This window comes from Mustela nigripes, chromosome 17, assembly GCF_022355385.1.
Source record: "Mustela nigripes isolate SB6536 chromosome 17, MUSNIG.SB6536, whole genome shotgun sequence".
NCBI classification, from domain to species: domain Eukaryota; kingdom Metazoa; phylum Chordata; class Mammalia; order Carnivora; family Mustelidae; genus Mustela; species Mustela nigripes.
In genome coordinates, this window is record NC_081573.1 from 49,741,460 (window position 1) to 49,750,337 (window position 8,878).

An 8,878-nucleotide genomic window follows, 5' to 3' on the forward strand; every position below is an offset into this window, starting at 1 on the left:
GAAAGAGACTGTTCTCAGGCTCCCAGTCCCAACCTCGGCCTGAGAAGTCTGTGGGTTTCTAGGAACAGTGGACTACTGCCGGCTATGGATTCTGGGGTATGCTGAGATAGCGAAGCCCCTGTTTGAGCCAACCAAGGATAAGGCCCCCTGGACCTGGGGGCCAAAACAGCAAAAGGCCTTTGACGGACTCAAGACCGCCCTCTTAAAGGCACTAGCCCTGGCGTTGCCAAACCCCCTGAAGTCCTTCACCCTCTTCCTCTATGAGAGGAGGGGGATAGCGAAAGGGGTAGTGATGCAGAGCCTGGGGCCATGGAAGCGGCGGTTGCTGATTTATCCAAAAGACTAGACCCGGTTGCAGCAGGATGGCCCCCATGTCTAAGGATCATCGCAGCAGTAGCCCTAATTGTAAAGGACGCAGACAAACTCACTTTCGGACAGCATCGGAAGGTAGTAACTCCTCATGCGATTGAGGGGGTCCTAAAACACCCCCTGGTAAGTGGATGACTCATACCCATCTGACTCATTACCAAGGACTCTTGTTAGATGCACCCCAGATCATCTTTGCCGGACCAGCCGCCCTAAACCCAGCCACCCTGCTGCCGACCCCGGATCTAGAAGCCTCCCTACATGACTGCCAGGAAACCTTGACAGAAATCACCCAGGTGCGCCCCGACCTCCAGGACACGGCCCTCCCCAACCGTGAGTTGGCGTGGGACACAGACGGGAGCAGCTTCATCGTGGACGGAGTGCGAAGGGCGGGTGCGGCGGCCGTGGACCAAGGCGGGGGTGTCGTTTGGAGTACCTCGCTTCCCCCGGGGACTTCAGCCCGAAAGGCCGAGCTGATTGCGCTGGCGGAGGCGCTAGGGAGACAAGGCGGAAGGGAGACAAGGGACTGTCTACACGGAGAGTCGCTACGCTTTCGCCACTGTCCATGTGCATGGCGCCATCTACCGGGAGAGGGGCTTTGTTACAGCGGAAGGGAAAGAACCACGCAATGTCCCAGAGGTACTGAGGTTGCTTGCGGTCCTGCAAAAGCCCCGGGCAGCTGCGGTTGTTCCCGTCCCTGGACACCAGTCTGCCCGAACCTCGGAGGCTGAGGGAAACCGATGAGCGGATGAGGCCGCCAAAAAGGCAGCAATAGCTTCACCAATTCTGGCACTCGCCCTGCCGGCACCCAAGATCGTGCCTACCCCCGCGACCTGACCTGACCCTCTGGGGTGTACCCCAGAGGACCTACAATGGATCCAGAACCACCACTGCCTAGAGCCTGATCAGCACGGGTGGCATCGGGACCCAGAGGGAAGACTAATACTGCCGGCAAAACTGGGACTGTTCCTCCTTTCCAACCTGCACCAAGCCATCCATTTAGGAAAGAGAAAGTTGCTGACAGCTCTCGAGTCTGCTGGCCTTAAGTTCCCCCGACAAGCCAGCCAGATCCAGGAAATCATGGACCAATGTGTTGGGTGCCAGGCTATGAAACCCAGTAGGAAGGGACCCCCCTCCCCCACATACAGGTACGGGGGGTGGGGGGGGGGGAGAAACACCGGGGCGGAGCTGGGAGTTGGATTTTACTGAAGTAAAACCTGGGAGGTATGGATGTAAGTACTTGCTGGTATTTGTTGATACTTTTTCAGGCTGGGTGGAGGCCTTCCCCACGATAGGAGAGACGGCCCAGGTTGTTGCTAAGGCATTACTAGAAGAAATCATACCCCGATGTGGGGTCCCCAAAGTTCTAGGGTCTGATAATGGTCCGGCTTTCATCAGCAATGTCCTACAAGGACTGGCCCAAGCGGTGGGGACCGATTGGAAGTTACATTGCGAATATAGTCCCCAGAGCTCCAGGCAGGTAGAAAAGATGAATCGAACCTTAAAAGAGACCTTATCAAAATTGACCATCGAGACTGGCATGGACTGGGTGACCCTCCAACCCTATGCTATCTTCCGGGTTCGGGACTCCCCTTATGTGCACGGATTAACTCCCTTCGAAATTCTATATGGGAGACCACCCCCCCATTATTGTCTGTGCCTTGCCAGACCAAGAATCTAATGGGACCCCAAATTATCTGGCCAGTTTGAAGGCCCTACGGGAGGTTCAGCGTGAAATCTGGCCCATGGTGCGCTCTTTGTATGAGACAAGGGATATACCGAATCCAGAACATGGCATTGTCCCAGGGGATCGGGTATGGGTAAGGAGACACAGGTCCTGAACTTTAGAAGAAAGATGGAAAGGTCCTTATGTGGTTGTTCTGGTTACCTCCACTGCCTTAAAGGTTGACGGCATTGGGCCTTGGGTCTACCACTCCCACGTACGCCAAGCCACCCAGCCGCAGCAGAGACAAGCCAGGGAGTGACGCAAAAGTAAACCATCCAGTGTGGCGCCGGATACGAATGTAGCTATGGAACATTACTGTGTGTCAAGTGCTTTGAAAATGCTATATAAACCCTTGGCTTTGAGTGTTTGGGGTCCTTATAGAAACCTGCTGCATCGCACAGATACTCGGACCCCAGCTACCTGGAAATAAACCTCGCTGTGTGACTTGCATTATCGAGAGTGTTCTCTGTCTAATTGAGGGGGGGTCGACTCCGTATCCTAACAGGTGTCGGGTGTCCAAGCCCCCCCCATCTCCTCCGCGTTTCCTAACTGTTTTACCAACCAGGGCTGGAGGGAACGTGGTAAAAACCCATGTAAAATCCTGTCTCCTGTGGTTCGGAGTAAAATCGCAGCCTCCCAAGAGCCCCTGCATCCCCCACAGACTCCCATGGTCCACTCGGCCTCCCCCATGTTCGGGTCCAGCCAGCTTCTTTTGCAGCCTCTCCCTGCACTTTTCCTCTCAGGGCCTTTGCTGTGACCTCGTGTGCGGCGCCTTCCCCCTGGTTCTCTAACTGCGAGTCTGTTAAAAGGCTGTCAGCTCCCTCGGAGGCTCGCCTATTGCCTCCGAGGCAATAGGGACCCTATTGCAAAAGCCACCTTGTGCCAGGACGCTGTCATTTACTAAACATGCCTTGGTAAAGTGTCTGCGCTGGTTGTCTGCTGTGTGCCAGGCACTGGTGTGGGCCCCGAATTGAAATAGCGTGGGCAGGGGACGTCTCACTGAGCAGGGAGTGGAGGGGGCAAGTGAGGAAGGGAGCCTGTGGACATGTGGGGAGAGGTGCCCCTGGCAGAGGGAATGGCTTGTGCAAAGGCTCTGAGGAGGGACTGAGCTTTGTGTGTTTGAGGAGTATCTGGAGGGAGCCAGTGTGGTGGGGCACGGTGAGGTGAAGAGGAAGGGGAGGTGATCCTGCAGAACTGCTGGGGACCCAGTCAAGTCGGACCGTGTCTGCCTGGTCTGTGTGGTGTTCTGAGAAGGGGCCCTGGCCCCCAGCAAACATTCAGTGCATGCTAGTTATCGCTTAGATCCCCGGGCCCACTGCCCGCCCGCCTCAGGCCAGCCTCCAAGGATCTTTCGGGAGCCTTGGTGTCTCCGAGTCATGCAGATGGGACAGCCTGGGTATTCTGCCGTCTTCATCCTAGGATTCAAGTCCCGGTTTCCCCACTCACCGGCTGAGTAACCTCAGCAAACTGATTCAGGTCTCCCAGACTCAACTGCCAGATTTGCAAAATGATATCAACCGCACAGAAATTACCATAAACCTAGCCCTCTCCTTGCTCTTCTAGGAGATCTCCCTTGAGCTCACAGATAAGCTAAATGGCCTCATGTGGGTACAGTATAAGGCGATGGTGAATTGGCTGCCGGACCCAAGAGCAGCCTTATTTGACCAGCCTTGCTTGCCTCCTGGAGTTCCAGGAAAAGGCCTGAAAAAACCGCTGAAGACAGATGCCCCTTTCAGTGGTCGCCCGGATATTTTTGTGCATGCATGAAATCCGCTGAAGTCCCCTGGATCTGAAGGCTGCTGCTGATAAATTAACTGTTTTCATGTGCCGATAGTTCTTATTCTTAACCATTCTTCTCTTCTCTCCTACAAAATAAACACTGGCTTTTCCCATATTCCCCCCAAAGCTCATACTCTGCGTGGTTGCTTCTTTACGCTCACCCGCTTCCTTTTCTCATCTGCTTGAAAGTTCAAGGCAGTCGTCAGATTATTCCCTGGGGAGGAAAGGATCAAATGGACTTCCTGGTCAGGGGATTCTTTTAGCCTTTCCTCTTGATTCTGTTGGGATTGTGGGTTTGGAAGGGGAGAATGAAAGGACAGGGGACCGATGTTTGGGAATGCCGAGAGCAGTATGGGAAGTGCATCTTATAAGACAGAGGGAGTCCTGGATGGGAGCTGTGCTGCCCAGCGTGACAGCTCCAGGCCACATGGGCCTACAGGGGGCTATGGGCCACTCGGAGTGTAGCTGGTCCAAAGGGAGACACACCCTAAGTACAAAATGCCCGCTGGATTTCAAAAACCTGGAACAACAACAACAACAAAAAAGCATCACTCATCATTCTTATGGTGATTACATAAGTACATGACACTATTTTGTGAATAGTTATAGTCATAATATTTAATGAATATATTGGCTTAAATAAAATATTACGGTTAAAGTCACCTTGTTTTTCCTTGTTTCATTCCTCTAACGTGGCTAGTAGAACATTTTAAGTTACATATGTTGCTCATATTCTATTTCTATTTCTAGTGGGCAGCACTGTTTTATTAGAGGGCGTGGAAGGGGACTGGGCCATCTGCTGTGCCTCCAGCCCCTTTGTAGCTGTGACCTGGAGGCCACATATCTCCTTGTCTCCTGGTGTCATGATCTCGCCTGGTGACTTTGGTGCCAGGAGCTCAGCGTTGAAGACTGGAACAGAGTGCCATATGGGATGGCCGTATATGTGGGGCACATACACAGCCGTCTGCCCCCCTACCCCCTCTCTCTATACATCTCCGGTTATGGATAAACAGATACCATAGTCTTGCATCTCAGAAAACATTTTAGTGGATTTGAAGGACCTATTCTTGGTGTACCAGATGTCCTTGCTCCCTCGGGCAAAAATGCTACATTTCTTCTAACGCCATTAGCAAGAGGCTCAAAACGGGTACACGACAAAACGATCGGGCTTCAGGAATGCATTTTACACAATTGTTGAATGGCCAGTGAAGAATGGGAAAATCACGTGTTCTTAAAATTTTATCCCATAGTTTGTGTATTGACTCCAAAGGGGGATGTGCCTGGGGAGATCAGAACTGCCTGAACCAAGGGTCAAGTGCAGCATGACCTGTCCTGGGACCCAGGGAGTGGGAAGTACACATCATCCCCCATGTGGGGTTCTTGATGAAAAGGTTTAACTTAAGTTTAATCGATTGAAAACTGTACAGCGAGAAGTTCTGTAGGACAACCACCTTGGACATCTGGAACAGGTCAGTGTCATGGAGAATGGAGAAGCTCTGATGTATTAGTTGCCTGTCACTGTGGTGACAGACTACCACAAACTATGCAGATTTGCTACCTCACGGTTCTGGAGATCAGGAGTCCCAGTTCTGGGAAAGTCAAGTTGTCCTCCATGCTGTGTTCCTTCTGGGGGCTCTTAGAATCCATTCCTTACCTTTTCTAGCTTCTCAAGGTTGCCTTAAATACTTAAATACACACGCAGACCTCTGCTTCCATGGTCACATCTCCTCTGACCTTCCTGCCTCCCTCTTACCAGGATCCTTGGGATGTCATTAGGTAATCTAGGAAAATTCCCTTAAGTAAACCATGTCTGCGAAGCCCCTCCAAGCCACATACGGTAACATACTGCCAGGTTCTGTGGATTAATGGACATCTTTGGGGGCCATTACTCTGCCCACCACACCGGAGGACCATTCTTGAATGGGAGAGAGCAAAGAGACCAAAGGTAATTCACAAAACTTGAATGGACCCCAGATCATGGCTGGGAGAAAACATTGTGGGGGCCTGTGGGGTATTTAAGAATAGAGTGAAATTTGGATGCCACTGTGGAAGTAACATTGATTTCTAGCAATGGTCCTGGCAGACAGTTGGAAAGTGCTCTTTCGGGGAGATGAGGGCTGACGTAAGTTTTAAGTTTCATAATATCTGCCACCAAGGTTTGGATGGTTTGGCAGAGCGGAAGTGTGGACATGTGGATGAGGGGGGAGGGCAAAGTAGGTGCAGAAAGACTAGTTAATCTAAGGGTTTATTGTATGACTCTTCGTCAAAGACTTGAAATCCTTTAATAAACCTAGTAACAAGTGGCTAATTGGGGCTTCATTTCCATGGCCCCTTCCTGTGTCCTAAATGTACCAATGGGAAGCCCCTGGGATAGCAGACATTTCATATTGCATGAATATACATCAAACCAGACTTGATCTATCCCCATCCCTAGGAAGTGCACCCCTCTCCATGACTACGTGGGTTTACGATGTTCTCCTTAGGTCCCAGCCCAACTCTGCCTTCTTCATGAAATTTCTTTATTGCTATTTAGTCTCGTGGCAATGAGAAGTGCATCTCAGGCTCTTCCTGGAGGTCTTTTCGTCTCCACCCAACCACCACGGCTTGTTGGGAGATGTTTTGATCATCTCCCTGGCCAGGCAGGAGTTGCAAAGGGGAACAAAGCCCGTCTGGCTGGCAGCAGCCTCTGCAAGGAGATGACGACTCTCACCCTGGTGGCCTTTCCTGGTCCACCACAAATCTGTGTCCTTTGGCTTTTGACTTGACGTTTGTTCTCCTGGATCAAGGGACCTCCCCACCTGCCCCACCCTCCACCTCCTCTGACCATTGGAAGAATGTTCATTTCCTGTAATTTATTCTCAGACCTTTGCTTTGTCTTTCAGATTCACATGGGCATGGCCCCAGGGGAGCTCGGAATTGCCAAAGGCTGAAGAGCACCTCGGAGAACTGAGCTAGAGAGTAGCCAGCTGTGGAAAGCAGAGGGGTGCCCAGAGAGGGGAGGGAGAGGGAGAGGCCAGGTGACCTCAGTGGACTATCAGGGGAAGGTGAGCGTTATTCCTCCCTCTGCCCTGGCGACCATGGAGCAGGCCTGGGGACCGACCTACTGGCTCCTGGGGCCAGATGCCCTCCCCAAGGGCCTAGCTCCGCCACACACCAGCTCTGTGACTTCACCCAGTTCCTTACCTTCTCTGAGCATCAGTCTCCTCCTCTGTAAAGCGCAGGGTCACTGTGAGGGCTAAGGAAAATGGATAATACAGACAAAGCGCCCAAGACAAGACTTGGCAAAGCATGAGCGCTCCGGTAGAGAGAGCCACCACCGTCCATCATCCTCACAGGCAATTTTTATAGTCGCCTTCGGTCACCACCGGAGCATCCTACTGTGATCCTAACTGACACCTTAGGTTTTTGTCGGGAAAGGAAACCGAGGGCGGTCTCCTAATAACCCAGGTAGGGCTCGATTTCAATCCCGGGTCCTCTTGCGTGGAGACTAGAACGCTTCCCGTTCTTCAGGTTACAGCACACACACCAGCACCTTCCCAGTCTGCCCAGGTTTTTCTGGCCTTTTTTTTTTTTTTTTTTTTTTGGGCTTCATCTTAAAAAAAAACAAAAACAAAAACAAAAAAACTGAATTCAACTGAATAAAAGTTGAAGATCTTATTGGCTTTGTTCAATGAATCCTGAATGGGGCAGCATCCAAACTAGCAGAAAGTTGCCCCGAGGAGCTGTACAAAGTCCAAGACTTTCAGGCAGAGGGGACCAGGAAGGAGACGTCACCCGAGGTAACCAAGCTCGTTGGTTAATGAACGTGACTCTCCTTCGGGTGCTGGCAGGGCTCTCTCAGGAAGATTATCTAACCAGCGCAGATTTGCAACTCTCTTCCTGGGGGTTGCACGATAAGCCTTTACTAATTACTAACCCAGTGATTTGTTGATTTAACTTTCTTTTTTAATGAACTTTTCACGCTAGCTTTGGTCAGTTTGGCCAGGATCCCTTCTCCAGGTTCTGGAATGAGTCCGGGGGTCCCTGGGGCTCTCCATCCTGTCACAAAAAACCATAAAGGAGAAAAATAATTTTCCCTTTATGGTGGGCGCTTGGCCGAGACCCCTTTTTCTCTATGGCGCTTCATAAATGGATAAGCTCACCTGTGGCTCCACTGTGGCCACTACAACGCAAAATTATCTCTGACGTGGTTAACCTGCTTGTTTTCAACCTTAAAATTTTAGCCACCTGGGGCCTCTCCCACAGGCTCCACTCCAGCTTAAATTAGATCCAGTTCGCTTTTTAAGTCAGACCCTGCGCAATCCCTATCCGGTTCCGGTACCAGAACCCTCTGGAATAAGCAGCTCACGAAGTCTGCGGGCTCCTAACCCCACGAAGTCCCGGGGGGCAGGACCCCAGGACCTGAGAGGGTCGCACCCATCACCTCCAGGACCGCGGAGCAGCGCGCCCCAGGGGCCCAGCAGGTACCGTGCCTGGTTGCTCTTGCTCCGGGGGGATGTCAGGGGTCGCCTTTGGTTCCTTCTCCGACACCAGAACTCTTGAGAGACAAACTGAGGCACATTAAGAATTTTGAGTTTATTCACGCAAAAATCGGTTCAAATGGGGCCGCGTCCGAGTCAGCAGACAGGCAGGGGCTCCGAGGCGGGGCTGTGAGCCACGGAAGGTGTCGGCCGGCGGACGGCAGTGGGATCGGGGACTTTTACTAGACCAAGGAGCTGGTCGGTTGTCGCAGCTATTTGGGACTTTAGGGAAGAGCAGGGGCCGGTGCAGCAGACGAGCCGCCGACCCGGTGACAGATTCACCGGTTCCGAATTCCGTTTCTGAGAGAGCCGAAGTGTGGGCGAGTCTCAGTTGTGTGACCTGGGGCTCAGCGTCCCCCTGGCGTTCGGGGCTGTTGTCCTGTTTTTCATAAAGGGTCGGGGCGTCCTCCTTGCTAAAAAGAGAGGGTGCGGGGGACCTCCGGGCACTTGACGTGCCATTGTCTCTGCCTGTGGTCCGGGCGCAGGT